The following is an 18,271-nucleotide window of genomic DNA, read 5'->3' on the forward strand; positions in this document are numbered from 1 at the left end:
TTACATATTCAGTCATTTATTTATATCACCATGGACTTGGGACATTTCTTTTATGCTTTGCTTTATCATCCTATCTATCCTTATTTATTTTGTTCTCATTGTTCCAGCTTTAGCCATTAGATGATCTTTCAGGTTGACTCTGACTTGCCTCCATCCTTCTGTTCTCTGAGCACTTCCTTACATCCTGGCACTGTAAAATCCTCCTAATTTACCTTGTCTATCCCATGCCCCAGCTCAAAAAGTAGCCATTTCTTCAAAGAGCCCTGGTTCTTTTTATTGGACCACGGAGGTAGAGCTGATCATCCGAGCACTGGGTAACAGTTATCTTTTTAAGAGCACAATTTTTGATGTTCCAGCAGCTGCTGAAATATCACTACACCACTGCATGTCTGGTATTTAGCTGAGGGAAGACTTTTGTTTCATATATTAGATATATTTACTAGGGTTTTCTGTATACGTACCATGGTTTCCTGTTGCATATTATTTTCTTTAAGTTCTGGTTACTGTTTTATTTTTTGTGGGGGGATTCCTATAAGATGTATGGACCAGTGGGTTACACGGGGAATTGTTTTGGCCACAAGAAACAGCTGGTTTCAAAAAGAACTTATCCCTAGATTAATTTTCTCCCAGCTGAGTTACACCATGACTGTTATGTTGTACAGTTATACATACATGACTGTTCTGTTCTGTAACTCACTGGGTTAAAGAGGTCTGGTACGCAGGTGTAGGTATAATCATTTGGTGAATTCATCATTTTGGAGTTTGGTCCCCTTGTTTTCATGCTGTTTTATAAGCACACTGATAACTGACATACCTTTCAGGAGCAGGCTTATGTTATTCAAGCTTGTGGAAACTGACACATCTCTATAACTCCAATTGACTCTTTTGCAATAATAAATGTGCAATGGTAAGCAAACTAGAATACTTGCATCAGTAGAATCTTTCCAATTAAATGTGATGTTTAGGAAGCAAAATTACCATCAGAAGCCTGCCTGGTGAGCGTGGATCAAAACAAGGGGAGTTTTACAGTTCACAATTCACATGCCTCATGGCATATTGTCAAAGCAGCCTGATGCACCTTCTTCCTGATGAGGCTGTCTCTGCCTTTATGAGTAGGAAGTTCTGAATGGGCATAGCTGGCTTCTAGCTGTTTGAGTCTCTTGGCTCTCTGGACTGACAATCCCCACTACTCTGCTCTGACAAATACTGCTCTAAACACAGTATGCTACAAGTGGGTAATAGTCTAAATTCAAAAATTCAAATTGTATTCCAGTTATATATTTTCTGAAAATAACTGTCTGATGTTGACTCAAGATTCTGGTGTTTACAAAATCTTAAAATGTCTTTAGTCACATTTCATGAAACCAAAAAAGAAAAAAAATTAGAAAATAAAAGTTGGAGTTTACTTCTACAAAAGACTTATACACAGATATTGCATATGGATCTTATTAGTTTAATCCAGACAGAGCAAATTTTTTCTTTATCCCTAATTCTATCCTCCCTCCTGCCCCTGTTCTCATCTCCCATGGGAGAGGCGCTGTTCTGCTGTTCCCATGTAATTGTGTGACCTTGGATATATTATTTAACTTTTATTTAATATAATCCTGTGTTTCCTTATCTGTGAAATGAGGAAAAGTAATACTCCTTCAGAAGTTTGATGTATGGATGAAATGAGATAAAATATATCAATGTTTTAAAAAATTCACTGGCAAATAGTAAGCATTCAATAAAGGCTAGCTGCAATCAATAGCTAACAGTCCCCAAACAGCAGCTTAAAGCTGTACTCAGCATTTCAAATGCTGCAGCAACTCTCTTCCCCCAACTCAGTGTTGCCCTGTTCAAGTGGCCTGGATAAATCAGCATTCATCTGGTGAATAAACAGGGATGCCAGGCTGAAATACTCAAGTGAAAGGCTGAATCCTCTACATCATCACGGCAGCAGTTAACTGCTAGCTATTTATGTTTTGAAATGTAAAACTGTTAAAAACCAAGAGCAGTTTTTCATGAGGACTGATTCTTACTCATAAGTGTCTAGCAGGGATTGCCAAGTGTGATTATATTCATTAAGATATTTTTGTGTTAGAAGAAAGCCTTCGTATTCATAATTAATACTTGCACATATCACTTTAACCTGATCATTTTAATTTTACAAATGGGCTTTTTTTTCTGAGGCAGCTTTATTTGGAAGCTGAATGAATAGCCTACAAAACAACAGGGATTATAGTTGAGAATGGTCTTCCTGATTGCTGTGTCATGATTGCAGGACTGTAATGAGGACAGCCTTGACAGAATGTCATCCACTTGGATACTGTGCAAATGATAATCTGTCACTCTGGTACTCTTGAGATACAGGAAAAGGCTGTTGTGCAGGGTGTTAACATGTGTTTGTGAGGAGATGTTCATTGAAGTTTATGCCTGACATCCTCTTGTCTCTTGAGTCTCTTGGTGGATTTCTAATTTCATCTGTTTCATTAGTCAGATACTGGTTGTTAGAATGATTAGTGCTCCAGGAGGACTCACCCAAGTGCAGTCACCAGGGTCTGCTCCCTGTGGAACAAATAGTATCTCAGAGGCTTATCTGCTCCTAAAGCCAGCGGTTGTGGGGGCACACAGCTGTGTCCGACAATTAAAAATCACTCATGCTTGTTTTTTAGGGGGCACAATTGTCAGAATCTGCTCTGTCCCCTTGCCAAGTTTGATTTTGTCAAAGCTGACCCCAGTCTTTTATTCTAATCATACTTTCTACTTTGTTGAGCTGTTTGGATAGCAGCTCCTCTTTTAGTCTTATCCACTCCACTTTGGACTTCTGAAATTTAACTTTATCTTACTTACAAATTTTCCTTGTCAATGTCCCCTGGTTTTTACCTTGTTACCTTGGAAAACAACCTCAGGGCCCATGATCTAGGTTGTTCCAGCCACTCTTCCATATGGCGGAGTCTTATACCAGCACTGGAAAAATGATGTTTCACACATTGTTCATGATGGGGGGATGAGGAATGATAGAGCAGATGAGGAATGATAGAGGGGATGAGGAATGATAGAGGGGATGAGGAAGTAGTTCTTGCATTTGAAGGATTGTGAACTCTTCTTTCTTAACAAATCAGAAAAACTAGACGCTACATTACTAGCACATTTATTTTTACATCCTTTTTTGAAAAATTGCACATTGGTAAACGCAATAATCAAGTTTATTATTTTATTTAAACAAAGACCTTCTCTTTTATTTTTTTTACTTTTTATATTTTCCAAACTCACATAAGCAAATTCCAAAATGCTTGAAGTAGTAATCATTCTGATTTCAATTATGATCATTTTAAAACATTAAAATTGAAATGTAAAATATGCTTATTTTAAAATTAATAAAATACAGTTACAGGATCCCTCTTATAGAATTGCCATAGCATCACAGGAGTTTATGCATGTAAGGCATTTTATTCAGTGCCTGGAACATGAAGCGTACAATTAAATAGCTGTTGTTATTATTAGCATTGGATTTCATATTTATAAAATAAATAGTTCGTACCACATGACCTACAATGTTCTTACCAATTTTTAAATCTTAAATCTGAATTTTACCTCCAAGAGGATTTCTGGTATATCTATGATATTGCTCACTAATTACCTCAAAAATATTGAATGTGTAAACTTTGGATAGCATAAACATATTATATACATGTATGTAATAACAAAAAAATGAGAAAGTAAGAGTGTTAGGTGATAATAGTTGCAAGAAAAGCAGGGAAAGGGGATGATGAAGGGGAAAGCTGGAATGTGGTCCTATTTTAGAAAAGGTTAATATGGAAAGACCTCTCTGGTAAGTCATGGTATGCAACATATTTGGTTAACATGAGAGTGGAAGCCCTGTGGATATCCAAGGAAAGAGGGTTCTTGTTTCATGTCTGAGAAGGGATATACCCAAAGCATATTACGACCCTTAAAGTCAAATGAGCTATTGCTTAGCATTCAATTCAATACAAAGGTTACTTCTTTGCTTTCAGAACAAAAGAGAAGCCAGTCAACTATCTCTAAAGCATCTGTGACACATGGTCTGATCCATGCCCAAGAGGATTAATTTTCCAAACAAGAACCTCTGGATAGCTGTACTGATGAGAGATTTTCAACTTGGTGAGAAAGTTGTCTCTCAGATCACTAGCTTAGACTGTTAGATATTACCAGTAGAATTTTATTACCAGATAAAGTTTAGCATATCTGATTGATATAGACTATATCTCCATGGGACCCTGATAATCAAATGTACATGAAATTTCTAGTCTTATTGATATTTTATTAATCTTATTTCCTCATTACTTGCTGTATTGAAGCCAAGTAGCTAGAAGACTGGTTAAAAAATGAATATATTTATTATTTGATTAGGATAGTGCAATGGAAAGTGCTCAGGAACAATTGATTTATTAATCAGTTGATTTATTAAATCCTTAAGTGTCTAAGAAATAAGTGAGGGGCATTATGCTAAGGGTAGGCTGTTCAAATTCTAGTACAAACACTGTTATAAATGAGCTATATCATCTGAAGAAACAACAGCCTCTCTCTGAGTCTCAGTTTTCTCACAAGTTCAGTAATTACTGAGACCATATTGTATGCCAGGCCAGGTGCCTTGTATTAGGGACACAGAGATGGAAGCAACAGCATTACGGGGGAGACAGATATGCAAACCATTAAAGCATGGAATGGTGCATGCATATTACAAATATATCCAAGGTAAAGTAAAAACAGAGAGGAGGTAGTGGTTAATCTATCAGGGAAAATAGTTAGGAAAAGCTTTGCTGAACAGATGTTTAAGAATGGACAAAAGTGAGGGAAAAAAGGGAGAGAGAGTCATTTCCTACAGTTTACTAAGTTTAAGATTTCATGATTTTAGCAAAATGCCTGTTGAACTTTTGGAGAAAAGCATGGAATTAGATGCTAATAATATCATTAAACAATTAAAAGTAATATTCAGATGCTTAAAAAATATTGAAAGCTTTATAAATAAAAGCCCTCATCATAGAGATATTTTAAAATTTCATCTGAGATTTTTTTTTGGACTTTTTTATACATCTCCAACTAGGAATGTCTCAGCCTGCAATGTAGACCTCTCTTCGCTGTGAAGTTGTCCAACTGCTAATAAACCATTTGACTAATAGGTTTAGAATAATGACTTAATTTTATCTTATATGTCCATAAGCTGTTAAAATATAAAAGTTTTGGATCAGTATGTGTAAGTTCACTTAAAGTATATATATTTCTGTTTCTCTTACTATGCAGATGTTTATGAAATACAGAATATCTGCATTAATTATGTTTGACAGCAATGCTAGTGGATGACTTATTCCCTCAATGATTACAGTGATTATTATTCGAGAACTATAGAATTCGTTTAAAAACATATAAATCTACCTTAACTATATCCCCAATGCCTGCCAAGTTATCCTAAGGCATTTGGATTGTACAAAGATTTCAACAAAAGATGACCCAACACTTTATCTTATCTTACATCCTTTGGGATGAGACCTTGTTCAGTGCTAAGACTATTCAACCAAATGGATTTTTGTTGTTGGCTGAACTCACAGGCGTCACACACATCAGCGGAAGAATCTTTGCCTTATCCAGTGACTGTATCAAATAACTATTGTTAGGATGTAAAGGTCTCAGTCAATCAGGACTTGAGAATCTCAAAAAATTTGATTTCTCTTTAAGAGACCTTTAGAATAGATGAAAACACAGAGGCCATCCTTGTTTAATAAGAGATGAAGGGGGCTTTGAGACTGATGAGAACTTTACTTCAATTAAATATGAGGGGAAGAACACAGAAAGATCTCAGAATAATCGAATTTTATGTATGAAGGGTCCTTAGAAACAGTTAAATAAATTCCTCCCACCTGTGAGGAAACTGAAATGCAGTAAGATGAAGGGACTTGCAAAAGCCATGCAACCAGCTTTTCTATAAATTAGCCAGGAAGAGTAGGACTCAATTCCACACTTTCGACATTAATTTATATAAATTCGTTCATACAAATACACACAGAAGAACTACAATGATGACATTGAAATCTATTCATCCCATAAATGTAAATATGCTATATTTGCCCTCATTTAGTTTCCTCCATAATTTAAATAGATACCCTCATTTTCCAATATCTGCTCCTGCAAGTTTGTTTTCTTTTTTTTTTTTAATTATACTTTAAGTTCTGGGGTACAAATGCAGAATGTGCAGGCTTGTTACCTAGGTATACATGTGCCATGGTGGTTTGCTGCACCCATCAACCCGTGACCTACATTAGGTATTTCTCCTGATGCTATCCCTCCTTTATCCTCCAACTCCCTGATAGGCCCCTGTGTGTGGTGGTCCCCTCCCAATGTTCATGTCTTCTCCTTGTTCAATTCCCACTAATGAGTGAGAACATGCAGTGTTTGCTTTTTTATTATTGTGTCAGTTTGCTGAGAATGATGATTTCCAGCTTCATCCATGTCCCTGCAAAGGACATGAACTCATCCTTTTTTATGGCTGCATAATATTCCATGGTGTATATGTGCCACATTTTCTTTATCTAGTCTATCATTAATGGGCATTTGGGTTGGTTCCAAGTCTTTGTTATTGTGAACAGTGCCACAATAAACATACGTGTGCATGTGTCTTTATAGTAGAATGATTTATAATCCCTTGGGTATATAACCAGTAATGGGATTGCTGGGTCAAATGGTATTCCTAGTTCTAGATCATTGAGGAATCACCACACTGTCTTCCATAATGGTTGAACTAGTTTAATTTACACTCCCACCAACAGTTTAAAAGCGTTTGTATTTCCCCACATCCTCTCCAGCATCTGTTGTTTCCTGATTTTTAATAATCACCCTTCTAACTGGCATGAGAAGGTATCTTATTGTGGTTTTGAGGTGCATTTCTCTAATGACCAGTGATGATGAACTTTTTTCATATGTTTGCTGGCTCCATAAATGTCATCTTTGGAGAAGTGTCTGTTCATATCCTTTGCCCACTTTTTGCTGGAGTTATTTGTTTTTTTCTTATAAATTTGTTTAAGTTCTTTATAGATTCTGGATATTAGCCCTTTGTCAGATGGATAGATTGCAAAAATTTTCTTCCATTCTGTAGGTTACCTGTTTACTCTGATGATAATTTTGTTTGCTGTGCAGAAGCTCTTTATGTAATTAGAGCCTACTTGTCAATTTTGGCTTTTTTTGTAATTGCTTTTAGTGTTTTAGTCATGAAGTCTTGGCCCATGCCTATGTCCTGAGTGGTATTACCTAGGTTTTCCTCTAGGGTGTTTATGGTTTTAGGTTTTAAGTCTTTAATCTGTCTTGAGTTAATTTTTGTATAAGGTGTGAGAAAGGGATCCAGTTTCATCTTTCTGCCCATGGCTAACCAGTTTTCCCAACACCATTTTTTAAATAGGGAATCCATTCCCCATTGCTTGTTTTTGTCAGGTTTGTCAAAGAGTCAGATGGTTGTGGATGTGTGGTGTTATTTATGAGGCCTCTGTTCTGTTCCATTGGTCTATTGATCTGTTTTGGTACCAGTACCATGCTGTTTTTGTTACTGTTGCCTTGTAGTATAGTTTGAAGTCAGGTAGGTGATGCCTCCAGTTTTATTCTTTTTGCTTAGGATTGTCTTGGCTATGTAGATTCTTTTTTGGTTCATATGAAATTGCAATTAGTTTTTTCAATTTTGTGAAGTAAGTTAATGGTAGCTTGATGGGGATAGCATGGAATTTATACATTACTTTGGGCAGTATGGCCATTTTTCACAATACTGATTCTTCCTATCCATGAGCTTGAAATGTTTTTCGATTTGTTTGTGTCCTCTCTTATTTCCTTGAGCAGTGGTGTGTAGTTCTCCCTGAAGAGGTCCTTCACATCTCTTGTAAGTTGTATTCCTAGGTATTTTATTCCCTCTGTAGCAATTGTAAATGGGAGTTTACTCATGATTTGGCTCTCTGAATGTCTGTTATTGGTGTATAGGAATGCTTGTGATTTTTACACATTTATTTTGTATCCTGAGACTTTGCTGAAGTTGCTTATCAGCTTAAAGAGATTTTGGGCTGAGGTGATAGGGGTCTTCTAAATATACAATCATGTCATCAGCAAACAGAGATAATTTGACTTCCTCTTTTGCTAATTGAATTGAAATAATTTATTTCTTTCTCTTGCCTAATTGCCCTGGCCAGAACTTCCAATACTATGTTGAATAGGAGTAGTGAGAGAGGGCATCCTTTTCTTGTTCCAGTTTTCAAAGGAAATGCTTCCAGTTTTTGCCCATTCAGTATGATATTGGCTGTGGATTTGTTACAAATAACTCTTATTATTTTGAGATATGTTCCATCAATACCTAGTTTATTGAGAGTTTTTAGCCTGAAGTGCTAAAGAATCTTATCGAAGGCCTTTTCTGCATCTATTGAGATAATCATATGGTTTTTGTCATTGGTTCTGTTTAGGTAATGGATTACGTTTATTGATTTGCATATGTTGAACCAGCCTTGCATCCCAGGGATAAAGCCGACTTGATCATGGTGGATAAGCTATGTGATGTGCTTCTGGATTCAGTTTGTCAGTATTTTATTGAGGATTTTTGCATCAATGTGCATCAGGGATTTTGGCTTGAAATTTCTTGTTGTTGTTGTGTCTCTCACAGGTTTTGGTATCAGGATGATGCTGGCCTCATAAAGTGAGTTAAAGAGGATTCCTCTTTTTCTATTGTTTGAAATAGTTTCAGGAGAACTGGTACCAGCTCCTTTTTGTACCTCTGGTAGAACTCAGCCGTGAATCTGTCTGGTTCTGAACTTTTTTTGGCTAGGAGGCTATTAATTGCTCCCTCAATTTCAGAACTTGTTATTGGTCTGTTCAGGGATTCCACTTTTTCCTGGTTCAGTCTTGGGAGGGTATATGTATCCAGGAATTTATTCATTTCTTCTAGATTTTCTAGTTTATTTGTGCAGAGGTGTTTATAATATTCTCTGATGGTAGTTTGTATTTCTGTGGGATCAGTTGTGATATCCCCTTTATCATTTTTTATTATGTCTATTTGATTTTTCTCTCTTTTCTTCTTTATTAGTCTGGCTAGTATCTATTAATTTTGTTGATCTTTTCAAAAAACCAGATCCTGGATTCATTGATTTTTTGAAAGGTTTTTCATGTCTCTACCTCCTTCAGTTCTGCTCTGATCTTAGTTATTTCTTGTCTTCTGTTAGCTTTTGTATTTGTTTGCACTTGCCTCTCTAGTTCTTTTAATTGTGATGTTAGGGTGCTGATTTTAGATATTTCCTGCTTTCTCTTGTGGGCATTTAGTTCTATAAATTTCCCTTTCCTTAATTTTGTTATTTATCCTGTAGTTGTTCAGGAGTTCAGTTTCCATGTAGTTGTGAGATTTTGAGTGAGTTTCTTAATCCTGAGTTCTAATTTGATTGCACTGTGTTCTGAGGGACTATTTATTATGATTTCTGTTCTTTTACATTTGCTGAGGAGTGTTTTATCTCCAATTATGTGGTGATTTTTAGAATAAGTGTGATGTGATGCTGAACGAATGTATATTCTGTGGATTTGGGGTGGAGAGTTCTGTAGATGTCTATTATGTCCACTTGGTCCGGAACTGAGTTCAAGTCCTGAATATCCTTGTTAATTTTCTGTCTTGTTAATCTGTCTAATATTGATGATGGGGTGTTAAAGTCTTCCACTATTATTGTCTGGGAGTCTAAATCTCATTTTAGGTCTCTAAGAACTTGTCTTATGAATCTAGGAGCTCCTGTATTGAATGGATACATATTTAGGATAATTAGCTCTTCTTGTTGCATTGTTCTCTTTACCATTATGTAATGGTAAAGAGACACCTTCTTTGTCTCTTTTGATCTTTGTTGCCTTAAAGTCTGTTTTATCAGAGCCTAGGATTGCAACCCCTGCTTTTTTTTTTTTTGCTTTCTATTTGCTTGGTAAATATTCCTCTATCCCTTTATTTTGAGCCTATGTGCATCTTTGCACATAAGATGGGTCTCCTGAATACAGTACACTAATGGGTCTTGACTCTTTATCCAATTTGCCAGTCTGTGACTTTTAAATGGGGCATTTAGCCCATTTACATTTAAGGTTAATATTGTTATGTGTGAATTTGATCCTGCCATTGTGATGCTAGCTAGTTATTTTGCCTGATAGTTGATACAGTTTCTTCATAGCCTTGATGGTCTTTACAATTTGGTATTGTTTTGCAGTGGCTGATACTGGTTGTTCCTTTCCATGTTTAGTGCTTCCTTTAAGAGCTCTTGTAAGGCAGGCCTGGTGGTGACAAAGTCTCTCAGCATTTGCTTGTCTGTAACGGATTTTATTTCTTCTTCACTGATGAAGCTTAGTTTGGCTGGATATGAAATTCTGGCTTGAAACTTCTCTTCTTTAAGAACGTTGAATATTGGCCCCCACTCTGTTTTGGCTTGTACAGTTTCTTCAGAGAGATCCACTGTGAGTCTGATGGGCTTCCCTTTGTGGGTAACTCGACATTTCTCTCTGGCTGCCCTCAACATTTTTTCCTTCATTTCAACCTTGGTGAATCTGATAATTATGTGTCTTGGAGTTGCTCTTCTTGAAGAGTATATTTGTGGTGTTCTCTGTATTTATTGAATTTGAATGTTGGCCTGTCTTGCTAGATTGAGGAAGTTCTCCTGGATAATATCCTGAAGAGTATTTTCCAACTTGGTTCCATTCTCCCTGGCATTTTCAGGTACACCAATCAAACAGAGATTTGGTCTTTTCACATAGTCCCATATTTCTTGGAGGCTTTGTTTATTTCTTTTCACTCTTTTTTCTCTAATCTTGTATTCTTGCTTTATTTCATTGACTTGATCTTCAATTTCTGATATCCCTTTCACTTGATCAATTTGGCTATTGATACTTGTATATGCTTCACAAAGTTTTCATGCTGTGTTTTTCAGCTCCGTCTGGTCATTTATGTTCTTATCTAAACTGATTATTCTAGTTAGCAATTCATCTAACATTTCATCAAGGTTCTTAGCTTCCTTTAGCTCAGAAGAGTTTGTTATTCTCCACCTTCTGAAGCCTACTTCTGTCAATTTGTCAAATTCAAATTGCTGGTTTCTCCTCATCTTTGTGGATTTGCCTACCTTTGATCTTTGATGTCAGTGACCTTCGAATGGGGTCTCTGAGTGGATGTCCTTTTGGTTAAAGTTGATATTTTTCCTTTCTGTTTGAAAGTTTTCCTTCCAACAGTCAGGTTCCTCTGCTGCAGGTCTGTGGAGTTTGTTGGAGGTCTACTCCAGACCCTGTTTGCCTGGGTATCACCAGTGGAGTCTGCAGAACAGCAAAGACTGCTGCCTGTTTCTTCCTCTGGAAGCTTAGTCCCAGAGGAGCATGCATCAGATGCCAGCCAGAGCTCTCTGTATAAGGTGTCTGTCAACCCCTACTGGGAGGTGTCTTCCAGTCAGGATACACAGGGGTCAGGGACCCACTTGAGGAGGCAGTCTTCCCTTATGAGAGCTTGAACACTGTGCTAGGAGATCTGCTGCTCATTTCAGAGCTGTCAGGCACAGATGTTTAAGTCTGCTGAAGCTGCACCCACAACCATCTCTTTCCCCAGGTGCTCTGTGTTAGGGAGATGGGAATTTTCTGTATAAGCCCCTGACTGGGGTTGCTGCCTTTTTTTCAGAGATGCCCTGTCCAGAGAGGAGGAATCTAGAGACACAGTCTGGCTGCAATGGCCTTGCTGAACTGTGAAGGGCTCCACCCAGTTTAAACTTCCCATTGACTTTGTTTACACTGTGAGGTTAAAACTGCCTACTCAAGTCTCAGCAATGGCAGAAGACCCTCCCCACCACCAAGCTTGAACATCCAGGTCTACCTCAGACTGCTGTGCTAGTAGCAAGAGTTTCAAGCCAGTAGATCTTAGCTTGCTGGTCTCCAAGGGGGTGGGACCCACTGAGCATAACCACTTGGCTCCCTAGCTTCAGCCCTCTTTCCAGGAGAGAGAATGGTTCTGTCCTGCTGGCATTCCAGATGCCACTAGGGTATGAAAAAAACCTCCTGATGCTAGCTTGGTGTCTGCCAAAACAGCCACCTAGTTTTGTGCTTGAAACCCAGGGTTCTGGTGGCGTAGGCACCAGAGGGAATCTCCTGGTCTGCCAATTGTGAAGACCATAGGAAAAGCAATGAATCTTGGCTGAATGCACCATTCTTCCCAGTACAGTCTCTCATGGCTTCCCTTGGCTAGGGGAATGAAATCCCCTGACCCCTTGTGCTTTCTGGGTGAGACAATGCCCCACCCTGCTTTGGCTCACCCTCTGTGGGCTACACCCACTTTCCAACCAATCCCAGTAAGATGTACTAGCTACTTAGTCAGAAATATAGAAATCAACTGCCTTCTGTGTTGATCATGCTGGGAGCTGCAGACTAGGGCTGTTCCTATTTGGCCATCTTGCCAGCAGACCCAAATTTCAAATTATACATTTTAATCATTATTTGGTTACGATTCACTTGGAATTAAACCTAATAATGTCGTCTAAAGGGATTCACCTTTTGGAGGAAGAATACACAGAAACAATAAGGGAAAACATAGTCATAAGTAAAGAGGAACCAAAATGTTTTTGCAGCTGTAGAAAAGCCCAAGGTAAATCAATGATATAATGGAGTTGAAAGGCAAACAAGACAGGCACAGTGATACATAATTCATTAATATATGAGAACTCCGAATGATTTTTTATGGGTACTTTCTTAGAGTGGTAAGGCTGGCTGTTTTTATGGATGCTCACCTGGATCAAGATGGGGCCAACTGGCCACTAAAGATTTTGGATACATGTTTACCAAGTCCCTGCATTGTTACTGCTGTGGATTCTGAAGAAGTGGGAGTGGAATGATGGTAGTAGAAACAGCAACTCAAAACTTCCTTTCCTTATCCTGAATAGACAATATTTTTATTAGTTCTCGTAGCATAATTGTAGGCCTCAGACATTCTTTTATTTTTGGTGGAGGAACAGAGTCTCACTCACTCTGTCACCCAGGCTGGAGTGCAGTGGCGCAGTCGATCTCAGCTCACTGCAACCTCCGCTTCTGGGTTGAAGCAATTCTCCTGCCTCAGCCTCCTCAGTAGCTGGAATTACAGGTGCATGCCACCATGCCTAGATAACTTCTGTATTTTTAGTGGAGATAGGGTTTCACCATGTTGGCCAGGCTGGTTTCAAATTCCTGACCTCAAGTGATCTACCCGCCTCCGCCTCCCAAAATGATTACAGGTGTGATCCGCTGTGCCTTGCATCAGACATTCTTTTTAGATCCCCGTGAAAACACTGTAATAGTGTTGGGTTTGTTTCTTAACCTAAGAGAAATAAAATATAGTTAACAGTTAAAAATTTTTGCCAAAAAATCCTTCAGAATCAAATTGATGATAAAATGATGAGTTTATTACTTAACCAAATCAATAGGTCTATTAAATAAGCTGCTTAATATGAATCAGAAAAGATAGTTACTTTTGCTACTGCTCACTCATAATGCAGGAAATTTAGGTCACCTATTGAAAGGCTTATAGCTAACTATAGAAAAACTGAAATAGATTAGCAATAGATTTCCATGCTGCAACTTCTTTCTAAGGTACAGATGCCCATCTGTTAAAAATGATTTGGCTTTTAAATATACCCTGCCTCTTTTAACTTTCCTAAATACTTTTTTTTTCTTTTTAAAATTATGTGAATGATATAACCTCACTGTGTAGAATTTTAAAAATAGAAAAAAATATTTAAAATCACTAATATTTTTATCACTCAGAGAAATTTTCATTACTATTAATATAATTTTAATGAATATTTTGACAAATTTTCCTTTGTTATTTTTAATATGCATATCTGTTTATATGTATAATACATACACCAACACCTTGGCATTATACTCTGCATGCCTAACTTTAAACTGTATTTATTTAGCTAGGCCTCTCCTACGAAATTAAGCTTTCTTCAGAAGTGAAATTTTGATTTGGGTGACTTTTTCTTCTCTCTTGTTCCCCGATTTCGAAATATGATTTTCATCATTGTATTCTAATATAAATAAGAATAGACAAGACTGACAGTCAAAAATATGGTACTATAAGTTGAAATCATAATTTCATTTTAGTTAGTATAATAACTGAATTACTAGTCAGTTCACCCTAGTAGTTACCCTACTGCCTTACTTCACACATATCCCAATTAATGCTGATAATAGTCTTGCTCCATATGTCCCTCAAAATATTCACCACTCTATTCAACATAGTATTGGAAGTTCTGGCCAGGGATATCAGGCAAGAGAAATAAAGGGTACTCTAATAGGAAGAGAGGAAGTCAAATTACCTCTGTTTGCAGATGATATGATTGTATATTTAGAAAACCTCATTGTCTCAGCTCAGAAACTCCTTAAGCTGACAATCAACTTCAGTAAAGTCTCAGGATACAAAGTCAATGTGTAAAATTCACAAGCATTCCTATTTACCAGTAATAGACAAGCAGAGAGCCAAATCATGAGTAAACTCCCATTTACAATTGCTACAAAGAGAATGAAATACTAAGGAATACAACTTATAAAGGATGTGAAGGACCTCTTCAAGGAGAACTACACACTACTGCTCAAGGAAATAAGACAGGATGCAAACAGATGGGAAAACATTTCATGCTCACAGATAGGAAGAATCAATATCATGAAATGGCCATACTGTCCAAAGTAATTTGTAGATTCAATGTTATTCCCATCAAGCTACCATTGACTTTCTTCACAGAATTAGAAAAAACTAAATTTCATATGGAATCAAAAAAGAGCCTATATAGCCAAGACAATCCTAAGCAAAAAGAACAAAGCTGGAGGCATTACGCTACCTGACTTTAAACCATACTACAAGGCTACAGTAACAGAAACAGCATGGTACTAGAAACAGCATGGTACCAAAAAAGATATATAGGCCAACAGAACAGAACAGACCCATAGAACAGAACAGAGGCCTCAGAAATAACACTACATGTCCACAACCATCTGGTCTTCAACAAACCTGACAAAAATAAGGAATGGAGAAAGGATTCCCTATTTATAAATGGTGTTGGGAAAACTGGCTAGCCATAGGCAGAAAGATGAAACTACACCTTATACAAAAATTAACCAAGATAGATTAAAGACTTAAACATAAAACCTAAAATCATTAACACCCTAGAAGAAAACCTAGGTAATGCCATTCAGGACATAGGCATGGGCCAAGACTTCATGACTAAAACACAAAAAGCAATTACCAAAAAAAGCCAAAATTGACAAATAGGCTCTAATTAAATAAAGAGCTTCTGCACAGCAAACAAAACTATCATCAGAGTAAACAGGTAACCTACAGAATAGGAGAAAATTTTTGCAGTCTATCCGTCTGACAAAGAGCTAATATCCAGAATCTATAAAGAACTTAAACAAATTTACAAGAAAAAAACAAATAACTCCAGCAAAAAGTGGGCAAAGGATATGAACAGACACTTCTCCAAAGAAGACATTTATGGAGCCAGCAAACATATGAAAAAAAGCTCATCATCACTGGTCATTAGAGAAATGCACCTCAAAACCACAGTAAGATACCTTCTCATGCCAGTTAAAATGGCGATTGTTAAAAATCAGGAAACAACAGATGCTGGAGAGAATGTGGAGAAATACAAACGCTTTTATGCTGTTGGTGGGAGTGTAAATTAAACTAGTTCAACCATTATGGAAGACAGTGTGGTGATACCTCAATGATCTAGAACTAGGAATACCATTTGACCCAGCAATCCCATTACTGGTTATATACCCAAGGGATTATAAATCATTCTACTATAAAGACACATGCACACGTATGTTTATTGTGGCACTGTTCACAATAACAAAGACTTGGAACCAACCCAAATGCCCATTAATGATAGACTGGATAAAGAAAATGTGGCACATATGTACCATGGAATAACATACAGCCCATGAAAAGGAATGAGTTCGGCTGGGCACTGTGGTTCATGCCTGTAATCCTAGCACTGGGAGGCTGAGGTGGGCGGATCGCAAGGTCAGAAGTTTGAGACAGGCCTGGTGAACATGATGAAACCCCATATCTACTAAAGATACAAAAATACAAAAAAATTAGCTGGGGGTGGTGATGCATGCCTATAACCTCAGCTACTTGGGAGGCTGAGGCAGGAGAATCACTTGAACCCAGTAGGTGGAGGTTGTGGTGAGCCAAGATTGTGCCATTGCACTCCAGCCTGAGAGACAGGGAAAGACTCTGTCTCAAAAAAAAAAAAAAAAAAAAAAAAAGAAGAAAGAAAACGTATGAATTCCTGTCCTTTGCAGGGACATGGATGAAGTTGGAAGCCATCATTCTCAGCACACTAACATAGGAACAGAAAACCAAACACCAGATATTCTCACTCACAAGTGGGAGTTGAGCAATGAGAACACATGAACACAGGGAGGGGAACATCACACACCAGGGTCTTTTGGAGGTTTGAGGGTAAGGGGAGGGAGAGCATTAAGACAAATACCTAATGCATGCAGGGCTTAAAACCTAGATGACGGGTTGGGTTGATAGGTGCAGCAAATCAGCATGGCACATGTACACCTATGTAACAAACCTGCACGATCTGCATATGTATCCCAGAACTTAAAGTAAATATATAAAATATATATATATGTACACACACACACACACACACACACACACACACACATATGTTCATTTGCTTCTTGTTTAAAGAAATCTCAATATACTAAGACAGTTAAATTTATGAAACCAAATGAAGGTGACTTTCATCATGAAAACACCCTTTCACTTCATACAAAAAGGAACAATTATAATTTTCTATTAAAGCAACCATCCCTCAGATATGAAAATTATTGAAAGCTTTCAAAGTTTCAAGCAAATTTTAAAGAACATTCAGTAAAGTGAGACTCACGTCTAACTATTTTTCTAAATGCCACAGACCCCCTATCTTTCCTTTTAAGTAGCCTGTTTCCTCTCACTTACTGTGGCTGAGCTTACTGATTTTTTTATGTGAAATGTCTGATGCGTGTTCTTCATTGAAGACTTTTCTAGGGTGGTTGCGTCCTCTGCTGTGCTACAGTTTGTGTGGGGGCCCTTCCCTCCTAATGCTCCCCTACTGCAGTCCTGGAATTCAGAGGGAAAAGGGAAGGAACCATATCCCCTTCTCCTTTGTTAGGAGGGACTATCCTGTCCCATCACATTGCAGTTATATGTGGATTTCTATACTAACAAGGAAGGGCCATTTCAGAAGAGAATTACAGCAAATCCTTCATAGACAGGAGACTTACATTCCCTTTTGATAGTTCTTTCTTCTTTCAGGGATAGATAGTGTTATAGGCTGTAATTAGTGTTCCTCAGTAAGGTACTGCAAGGCTATGTGTGGCTATTCTCAGTTGAGAGTTTACACATAGTTAACACGTTTTGCAATAGGCAAGACATGTAATATCTGGGAATTTCCAGGAGAAGCTCTTTTCTCTAAAAATTATATGATTAGAGATTAGATGAACTTTGCCCTTATATATATTTAAGGAGGTAGGGTGCCCCAAAGACTCTTGATTTCTGCTAACAAGCTTATAAAAAGGTGTTAAGAGTATTTCTCACTTTGTTTGAAAGAATTATTCCATCTCACCCACAGCAATTGATCCCAGATGTGCCCCTGAGGCCAAGTGCACCATGCAAACTAAGGGTTCCAGGATTTTATGAATATTCAAGCAAATCTCATCTTTAGCAGAAGTTAACTTACAGCCCAACACTGCTTAGCATCCCCTTACATAGAGACTAAATGGGCATTTAGAAATTTAAGCAGGCCTCTGTAATGTCTATTTCATTGTCATTATCAATAAAAATTCTGGGCCCAAGGATAAAGCACCTGAAGACTATAGTCTTCACAAGAAAATAGAGTAGATATCTTTTTTGGGAGAGAGAGGATTGGTTATTAATCCTTTCTCCCTTCTTCTGGTAGGATCACAATGTATTTGTCTTCTGGAATAGATTCCTTAACGACCTTTTGGCGTTATTATAGGAATGTCCATAGAGTATCTTGCCCACCCAAATCCATGTCCAGCTACCAGGGAGCTCATATGACCCAATCTGACTAATCATAACACTCTCTCCATTTGGAGTTGTTTTTCAAATGGTGTGTGACTTAAGCCACGACAATTCAATTTCTTCCCTGGAATTTTATATGACCATGTAAAAAGAGATGCCTTTTTTTTTCCCTCTGGGTCACAAAACTGGGACAATGTAAACCTAGAATAGATACCAGAT

Source organism: Aotus nancymaae, unplaced genomic scaffold, assembly GCF_030222135.1.
Source record: "Aotus nancymaae isolate 86718 unplaced genomic scaffold, 86718_ANA_hifiasm-v0.15.2.pri h1tg000006l, whole genome shotgun sequence".
In the NCBI taxonomy this organism is placed as follows: Eukaryota; Metazoa; Chordata; class Mammalia; order Primates; family Aotidae; genus Aotus; species Aotus nancymaae.